We start from the raw sequence: 9133 nt of genomic DNA on the forward strand, positions 1-9133 counted from the left end.
AGCACTCAAACTGTGTGACCCCCAAGGCCTACACTCCGAAGAGTCCGTCAGGGCCTCTCCCTCCTGATTCAGGTCCAACCCAGAAAACATTTTAGCACACAGACTCTATCTATGAACTATACAAAACACACGACTCCTCAATTGTTCTCAAAATAATTTTAACTCGTCACCCTTTAAGGGTCTTATCATTAACTCGTCGCCCTTAAAGGGACTTAACATTAACTCGTCGCCCAAAAAGGGACTTAGCATTAACTCGTCGCCCTAAAAGGGACTTAACATCAACTCGTCGCCCTAAAAGGGACTTAGCATTAACTCGTCGCCCTTGAAGGGACTTATGATCGTGTGATTGTACAATTCATAGTTCACAACTCAATGCACATATATATATCTCAATCATATACATACTCAATTTATCACATACACTTAATCCCAATCACAATGGTATAATCTCAATTTAACATGTTATCACACCTCATGAATCATATACACTTTACCTATAAACTATGCAATACACACATCTACTCAATTGTTTTCAAAATCATTTTAACTCGTCGGGTTTCCACAGTGGATCCCATCACAATACTCGTCACCCTTAAAGGGTCTTACAATTGTGTGATTGCACAGTTCATAGTTCACAACTCAATACACACATCTCAATACACATGTATTTCATCATCCGTCACATGTTCAATTTATCACATACTCACAGTTTGAATCATCATTTCATAATCTCAACATAACAATTTATACAAAAGATTTTATCACAACATGGAATGTAAAACCTCTGAAATAGTTCCTCACAATTGTATCAAAATCAATTAATCAAAATCATGGGTTAACACAAAAACATCAAGAGCACTCAAGTTTATCAATCAATTCTCATCAGGACATCAATTGGTACATAGAACACAATAATATTATATTCATAATCATAAAGCAAAATTATAATTCAATAAACATCCCAAAATAAACCCAAATTTAGTTCTCTAAGGATCCCTACACATGTTCATTCTAACCCCCAATTGCGATAAACTCATCCCTTACTTCTGAGCATACTCACGTGTCTTCAGCTAGCGATAGTAACATCTCTAACGGTTCCCTGAGATTCCTTCAGTTATTCCTCCGACTGCTCCGATAGAATTCCCAAACGTCAAAGAGACGGAGAAGAGATTGAAACCTCCACTTGTACTGTCTTCATGCGATTCCTTTTTCTCCCTCCACAAATATTATCTCGAAAATCCCAACGGTGGAAGTGTGCGCAATTTAATTTCAAACAACATATCTAAAGTTCATGAAAATCCAACGGTTAACAAAACCGGGATCATAGTTTTACCGAAACAGTTTGGGTTTCTGCGGGAAAATAAAAGGCTACAATGCAAAGGGTATTTCTCTTAGCTCAAACATAAATTCCCAACGGTGAGAATGTTCGGAATTGGGTTGTGAGCGTTGTGCTCAAATTTCATGACGATCCAACGGTGAATGAGTCCGAGATCGTCATTTTTCTGAGACAGGTTAGGTGGCCTACGGGAAAAAGAGAGGGTTTTGAGAGAAAAGAGAGAAAACGAAATTGTGAGGCAGAGGAGGCTGAGGAGTCAGTCTAAAAACTGACCTATCATGTTGCTATTTATAGCTAGGGGCATTTTTGACCAATTATTTACTTATTTATTTATTTATTATTTTATAAAAACAAACTTTATTTTATTTTCTATCAAACAAATAAATAAAATACCCTTTTTATTTTCTCTCAAATCATTATTTTAATTAATAATTATATCTCCTTATTTATTTATTTATAAAATTTCATCATTATTTTTAAAATTCTATTTATTTATAAATAAAAATTCTTTTTAATCTAGTTTACGAAAATTGGGATGTTACATCCAGTTATGGGTTACTCTTTATTAATTAGTCTAACCTGCGTATTTCTCCCCCAATGTACATACTTCTACCAAGAATATATATATATATATATATATATATATATATATATATATATATATATATATATACATATATATGTAATTATTTAAATGTAATACTTACAAAATTCCGGGTAGAAATTCCAGGATGTCACAGACACAAAAGAATTCAGGCGGTTAGTCCTTTGTTCTTTTGGAAAAGGGAGAAGAGAGACACAAAAATAATTCAGGTGGTTAGTCCTTGGCGAATTCTTTTTGGCAAAGGAAGAAGGGAATGAAAAAGATGAATAGCACACTTTTGTTTTCAAGTTTTAGAAAACTTTAAAAAGCTTTTGGCAAAGGAAGAAGAAGAAGAAGAAATTCAAGAGGATGTTCAAAGAGATTCAAAGGATGTAAAAGATTATAATCAATTGTTCTTAAAAATGCAAGTTAAGGACTTGCTTTTATAAACTCTTCATGTCTAGTCAAGAAAACCATTAGAAGAGTTATAACCTTTAGAAAAAACTTGAAAACCATTGGAAGAGTTACATCTTTTGATTTTTGTTTAAAACTTATCACTGGTAATCAATTACCAAATCATTGTAATCGATTACACAAAGCATTTTTGTGAAAGGGTGTGACTCTTCACATTTGAATTTGAATTTCAATGTTCAAACACACTGATAATCGATTACCAATATATTGTAATCGATTACACCATTTTGAAATTGATTGGAACGTTGCAAATTCAGTTGAAAGCTTTTTGAAAACAAAAACTTGCCACTGGTAATCGATTACAGTAAACTGGTAATCGATTACCAGAGAGTAAAAACTCTCTGGTAAAAGCTTTTGTGAAAACTTCATGTGCTACTCAATGTTTTGAAAAACTTTTTTTTTGTACTTATCTTGATTGAGCCTTTTCTTGATTCTTGAATCATGAGTCTTGAATCTTGATCTTGATTATTCTTGATTCTTGATACTTGAAACTTCTCTTGATTCTTGAATTGTTCTTGACTCAATCTTGAAATTATTCTCATGGGCTTTTTGTCATCATCTTTGTTATCATCAAAACACCTTGAATCAATCTTGATTCATCATCATGAAGCAATGAAGCTTGCTTCTACAGTTGAAACACTAATTTGGCCTGAATGTGGAAATAGACCCTATGCCTTAGTGATTGCGTGACGACAAATTTTATGTTGAGTGTCTGCATGGGTATATTTTGCAATTGATTTTGCATGAATTTCTAATTAGCATAATATACGATTCGTGGGGATGATCTAAGCATTCCCTTCTTTCTAAGCCCTTGGCCAAATAGCTGTCCCAATATACATTATTTTCTGCCATTTGCAAGCCTTTTGAGTCAAACATTGATTTTTACCAGAACCCTGACCTAGGATGGAAGTTTCCAACCTTACCCTGGATAAGAAGAAAAAAGGTGTCTTCCAAGGGGAATTTCTATCATCTTTTGGTTAGTGGTGTTCATCAAAACAAAAAGCAAAAAAGTACACAAAAAGACAAAAAACAACAAAGAAAAATTTGAAGAAAAGAAAAAAATCAATCAATCAAAGATACAACAACAACAACAACAACGCCTTATCCCACTAGGTGGGGTCGGCTACATGGATCAACTTCTGCCATAATGTTCTATCAAGTACCATACTTCTATCCAAATCATTAAGTTCGAGATCCTTTTTGATAACCTCTCTTATAGTCTTTTTGGGTCTTCCTCTGCCTCGAATTGTTTGCCTTCTCTCCATCTGGTCTACTCTCCTCACTACAGAGTCTACCGGTCTTCTCTCTACATGCCCAAACCACCTAAGTCTATTTTCCACCATCTTCTCTACAATAGGCGCTACTCCAACCCTCTCTCTAATAGCTTCGTTTCTAATTTTATCCTGTCGAGTCTTACCACACATCCACCGCAACATCCTCATCTCCGCTACACCTACTTTATTCTCATGTTGGCTCTTGACCGCCCAACATTCTGTTCCGTACAAAATCGCCGGTCTTACCGCAGTCCGATAAAACTTTCCCTTTAGCTTGATCGGTACCTTTGCATCACATAACACCCCCGATGCTTTTCTCCATTTCATCCATCCTGCTTGAATGCGATGATTCACATCCCCTTCAATTTCTCCATCATCCTGTATTACAGACCCAAGATATTTAAACCGTGTGACTTGAGGGATAATATGGTCTCCTATTTTCACCTGAGTTAGAAACCCTCCTTCTTTTGTTGAACTTACATTCCATATACTCCGATTTGCTTCTGCTTAGGCGAAAGCCATGTGTTTCTAGAGCTCGTCTCCAAGTTTCCAACCTCTCATTCAACTCCTCCCTCGACTCTCCAAGGAGGACTATGTCATCTGCAAAAAGCATGCATCTCGGCGCTATCTCTTGGATTTGTTCCGTGAGGACATCCAGAATTAAGGTAAAAAGGTAGGGGCTAAGGGTTGACCCTTGATGCAAACCAATTGTGATGGGAAAATCGTCTGACTCTCCACCCTGTGTCCTAACACTAGTCGATACCCTATCATACATATCTTGGATAGCTCAAATATATGCAACCCTAACCCCTTTCTTCTCTAGAGCTTTCCACAAAATCTCTCTAGGCACTCTATCATACGCTTTCTCCAAGTCAATAAAAATCAAGTGCATGTCTTGTTGGTCCATGTGATATTGCTCCATCACCCGCCGTAATAAATAAATCGCTTCCATGGTCGACCTTCCCGGCATGAAACCAAATTGATTCTCAGTAACTTGAGTCTCCTTTCTTAATCTCCGTTCGATCACTCTTTCCCATAATTTCATGGTATGACTCATGAGCTTGATTCCCCTATAATTTGCACAATTTTGTATATCCCCCTTGTTCTTATAGATTGGCACTAACGTGCTTCTCCTCCATTCCTCCAGCATGCGTTTTGACCTCATAATTTCATTAAAGAGTTTGGTGAGCCACTCAAGACCTCTATCTCCAAGAGTTTTCCACACTTCAATAGGTATGTTGTCTGGCCCCACCGCCTTACCGTTACTCATTCTTTTCAACGCTTCTTTTACTTCCTATTTCTGAATCCGACGATAGTACTTATAGTTTCAGTCCTCTTCTCTTGTGTCTAGACTGCTAGAGTCATATCCATATCCATCATTAAATAAGTTGTGGAAATACGCCTTCCACCTTTCCTTGATATCTTTTTCATGCACTAAGACTTTGCCTTCTTCATCCTTAACACACTTTACTTGATCCAAATCTCTAGTCTTCCTCTCTCTACCCTTAGCAAGCCTATATATAGATCTTTCTCCGTCCCTGGTTCCTAGAGCTTGGTATAGTCCGTCAAAAGCTTGGGCTCTTACCTCACTCACCGCCTTTTTGGTTTCATTTCTAGCTATCTTATACTTATCCCAAGTTTCCGAATTTCTACACCTAGACCACTCCTTGAAACACTCCTTTTTTACTCTAACTTTGCTCTGAACACTTTCATTCCACCACCACGATTCTTTACCCCTAGGTCCAAAACCTCTAGATTCACCCAACGTCTCTTTAGCCACTTTAATAATCTCTTGGGACATCTTGTTCCACATATCATTTGCACTTCCTTGTGATTTTCCACACCATCCCTCCCATATCTTTTGTTGGAAGATTCCTTGTTTCTCACCCTTCAAGTGCCACCATTTGATCCTTGGTGCTACAATAGGACTTCTTCTCTTTGCCCTATCTCTAATTCTTACATCCATAACCAAAACTCTATGTTGGGTAGTCAAGCTCTCTCCCGGGATAACTTTACAGTTCAAGCAATACTTCCTATCAGACTTCCTGATAAGGAAGAAATCTATCTGGGAACATGTCCCTCCACTTTTGTAAGTGATAAGATGTTCCTCTCTTTTCTTAAACCATGTATTGGCTACAGAAAGATCCAAAGCCTCCGAAAACTCCAAGATGGATTTACCCTCCCCATTCATCTCCCCTAGGCCAAAACCCCCATGCACCCCCTCAAAACCTCTAGCCACGCTACCTACATGTCCATTGAGATCCCCTCCTAGGAAAACTTTCTCTCCTTGGGGTATATCCTGAAGTACCCCTTCTAGATCCTCCCAAAATTTTACCTTAAAGATAGAAAAGAGAAAAGGAAAATAGAAAAGGAAAAACAAGTTCTTTGGACCAAACAATGTCTGAACCATGTGCAGAGTTGTCGAAAGGAGTAAAGAGGAGGGGAGCAGTAGTAACTTGGTTAAGGCATGAGGGGATAAGAAGTGATCGCCCGTTTAAGTTACTAACCAAATCTTTGGGCCTACTCCTGTTCCACACAAAACAAAAGGGAAAAGAAGGGGAAAGGCCAGAGCAACCAAAACCAATTTCCTACAAAGTCCAACCATATTATCTTTTATTTGATGGAAAATGACCTACAAAATCAATTTATGACGTATCTATGATTTTGGAATTAAGATGAAAATACTTGCCTATGTGAAGGTTTATACACCTTGTGCGGTTTTCCTTTGTTTGGTTAGACCCAGTGTTTCTTCTAATGTTCTTTAAGAAATGAAATGAAAATGTCTTAAATCTCATTATTGGTTATGAGAAATTCTATTTGTATGATTTCATTCCACATTAGTCGCATTGTTTTTTGAAAAAAAAATGTGTGTTGTTCTGATCGGTTTGGGGGTTTGTTTCTTTACCAAAGCGTGTTCGCATTTTAGTGAAAGATTTCAAGACTTCAATGTCTTTTGTCTTTACATTTCAAGACTTCAATGTCTTCTGTCCATACATTTCAAGACTTCAATGTCTTCTGTCCTTACATTTCAAGACTTCAATATCTTCTGTCTTTACATTTCAAGACTTCAATGTCTTCTGTCTTTACATTTCAAGACTTCAATGTCTTCTGTCCTTACATTTCAAGACTTCAATATCTTCTATCTTTACATTTCAAGACATCAATGTCTTCTGTCTTTACATTTCAAGACTTCAATGTCTTCTATCTTTACATTTCAAGACTTCAATATCTTCTGTCCTTACATTTCAAGACTTCAATGTCTTCTGTCTTTACATTTCAAGACATTAATGTCTTCTGTCTTTACATTTCAAGACTTCAATGTCTCCTATTTTGTTGTGCAAGACTACAACTTCTTTTGTTTAGTACTGTTGATACCTCATCCGTTTATTCTTTTTTTTTACAGGTTTCACTTCTTTGGTTTTCGCTAGTTGCCAGTAGGATAGCAAGATCGCTTGGATGAAATTAACGTCTTTATCTTTACTAACTTTTTCATTTTCAATAAAAGATAAGTAAAGAGGGGCAACTATCAGACCCTAATTTCATCTGGGAACTATTATTCACTGTTGTTTTGATTCTTGCTAACCAAAAGGTATTATTCGACACCAATTTCTGCACAAGGCGTGAGATCGTTCAACGTTTTGGTCAAGGATGCGGAAAATACCCAAGGGAAGGGCAAAAGGGTCATTTTAAGCAATTTTATGGGCCCTGGCTCGGCCAGGCTAGCTTCTGGATCACTTGGGCCCCCAAATTGTTTAGGGCTGAAGGAACCAGCTCACCTGGGCGAGCTGCAGCTCTCTTGAGCGAGCCAGTTTCTTCTGGACTAAGCAACAACTCGCTTGGGTGAGCTACCATAGTCCCAGATGCCCTTATTTCCTATAAATAGGCATGAGAGAGGCTGAGGAAGGGGTTGGATATTCAGTGTTAAGAGGATTTTGAGAGAAATTAGAGAGAAGAGAAAAAGGAGGCCAAGGCGCTACCGAATTGCGACCGTAATCGACTTCTACATCGTTCTTCGTTCGGTGTTCTTCATTCGTCATCTGGTTAGTTTTTATTTTAAGGATTTGGATACGATCTATGCACCCTTAGGGGTCCTCTTTGTTGTTTTGTGCATCTTCATGCCCGTCTCCTATTATCAGTAATCTCTTTTCTTCTTGTAAAGTAAATTTCAACCGATCATTAGTGCCGTAAATCATCTTTTTAAAGAGATTGAAAGTTAATGGATAAAACCAAGATGAAATCAACATATAACTGAATTTCTCTCCATTAAATTCACTTGGGATCATTCAAGGTTCAACACTTTAACGACCTCTTTTTTTGGTTTTTGTTTAGTTAAAAATAAATCTTTCAAAAGCCTACAATCAACTCAACACACAACTTTTTCCCTTTAAAGAACTACGTAGGTCTGAATTCCTCATTGCACCTGAGGTTATGTAGGAGCAAGGGCAACACCCTTCTTGACCCCAAAAAAGTAAAAAATACACTAAGGGAAAATAAACAATTTTGAAGTCATGTTTCGCACACTCGATTAAAGGTTGCTGTCCCTTTTGACAGGCGCGTGGGGTGCTAATACCTTCCCTATGAGTAAACAACTCCCGAAACCTTATTTTTAAAATTTGCAGACCCCTTTTTGGTTTTTCTAATGTTTTTATCGAATAAACGTTGGTGGCGACTCTCACACGTTCTCCTTTTTGGAAGACGCACATCTTTATCTCACCTCGCCCTCCTGCCGAAGGGTAGGTTGCGACAACATCAAATGTTTGTGACTCTAACAAATTGGTGGAAAATGGTGCGGAAAGACGTTGAGTAAAATGAGATGTGTTTTGTTCAAATAAATTTTTTTGTGGTTGGGTTAATGCAAAAGCGTCTTGGGTTGCATGGATGTATGTGAATAATGGGACTAAGGATAACGTTGAGGTTCATGAGATATTGGTTTAGGGTTTGGGGTGGGAAGTGTATGTAGCTCGATGTTTGCATACAATTCAATGCATGAAAGAATCTCATGCTGGCGAACAACAAAGATCACACCTTTGATGTCTTCGTCATCAATAAGTTGCATTGCTGTAAACTTGAGCATTCCGGGCCCCACTAATTATGGGTATTGGAATGAAATATTGCATACTTGGTCTAGTGGATGAAGTTGGAGCCTTTGGTGGTGTTTTCTTTTCAAGGCTTCAAGTGCGAGGCCTCTCTTTGTTTGAAAGAACATCAGGTGGCGGCATTGAAACGTATCCCCTTCATCTATTTTGATTATTAGACCATTGTAGTGCGCTAACCAATTGACAGATGAGGAAGACATGTTATGTAATAGGGAAAGAATACAAAAAATAATATGACAGAGAGTTTTTGTTTGCAAAGTTGGAAGAAAGTGATTGAGGCCGTACCCAAATCAAATAAACATTAAAAATGCAGTATCTAGGAAGTGATCCTAGGTCGTCTCCCAACGAGCAATGGTCAACCAAACGTTCA

This window comes from Glycine soja, chromosome 8 (genome assembly GCF_004193775.1).
Source record: "Glycine soja cultivar W05 chromosome 8, ASM419377v2, whole genome shotgun sequence".
NCBI classification, from domain to species: Eukaryota; Viridiplantae; Streptophyta; class Magnoliopsida; order Fabales; family Fabaceae; genus Glycine; species Glycine soja.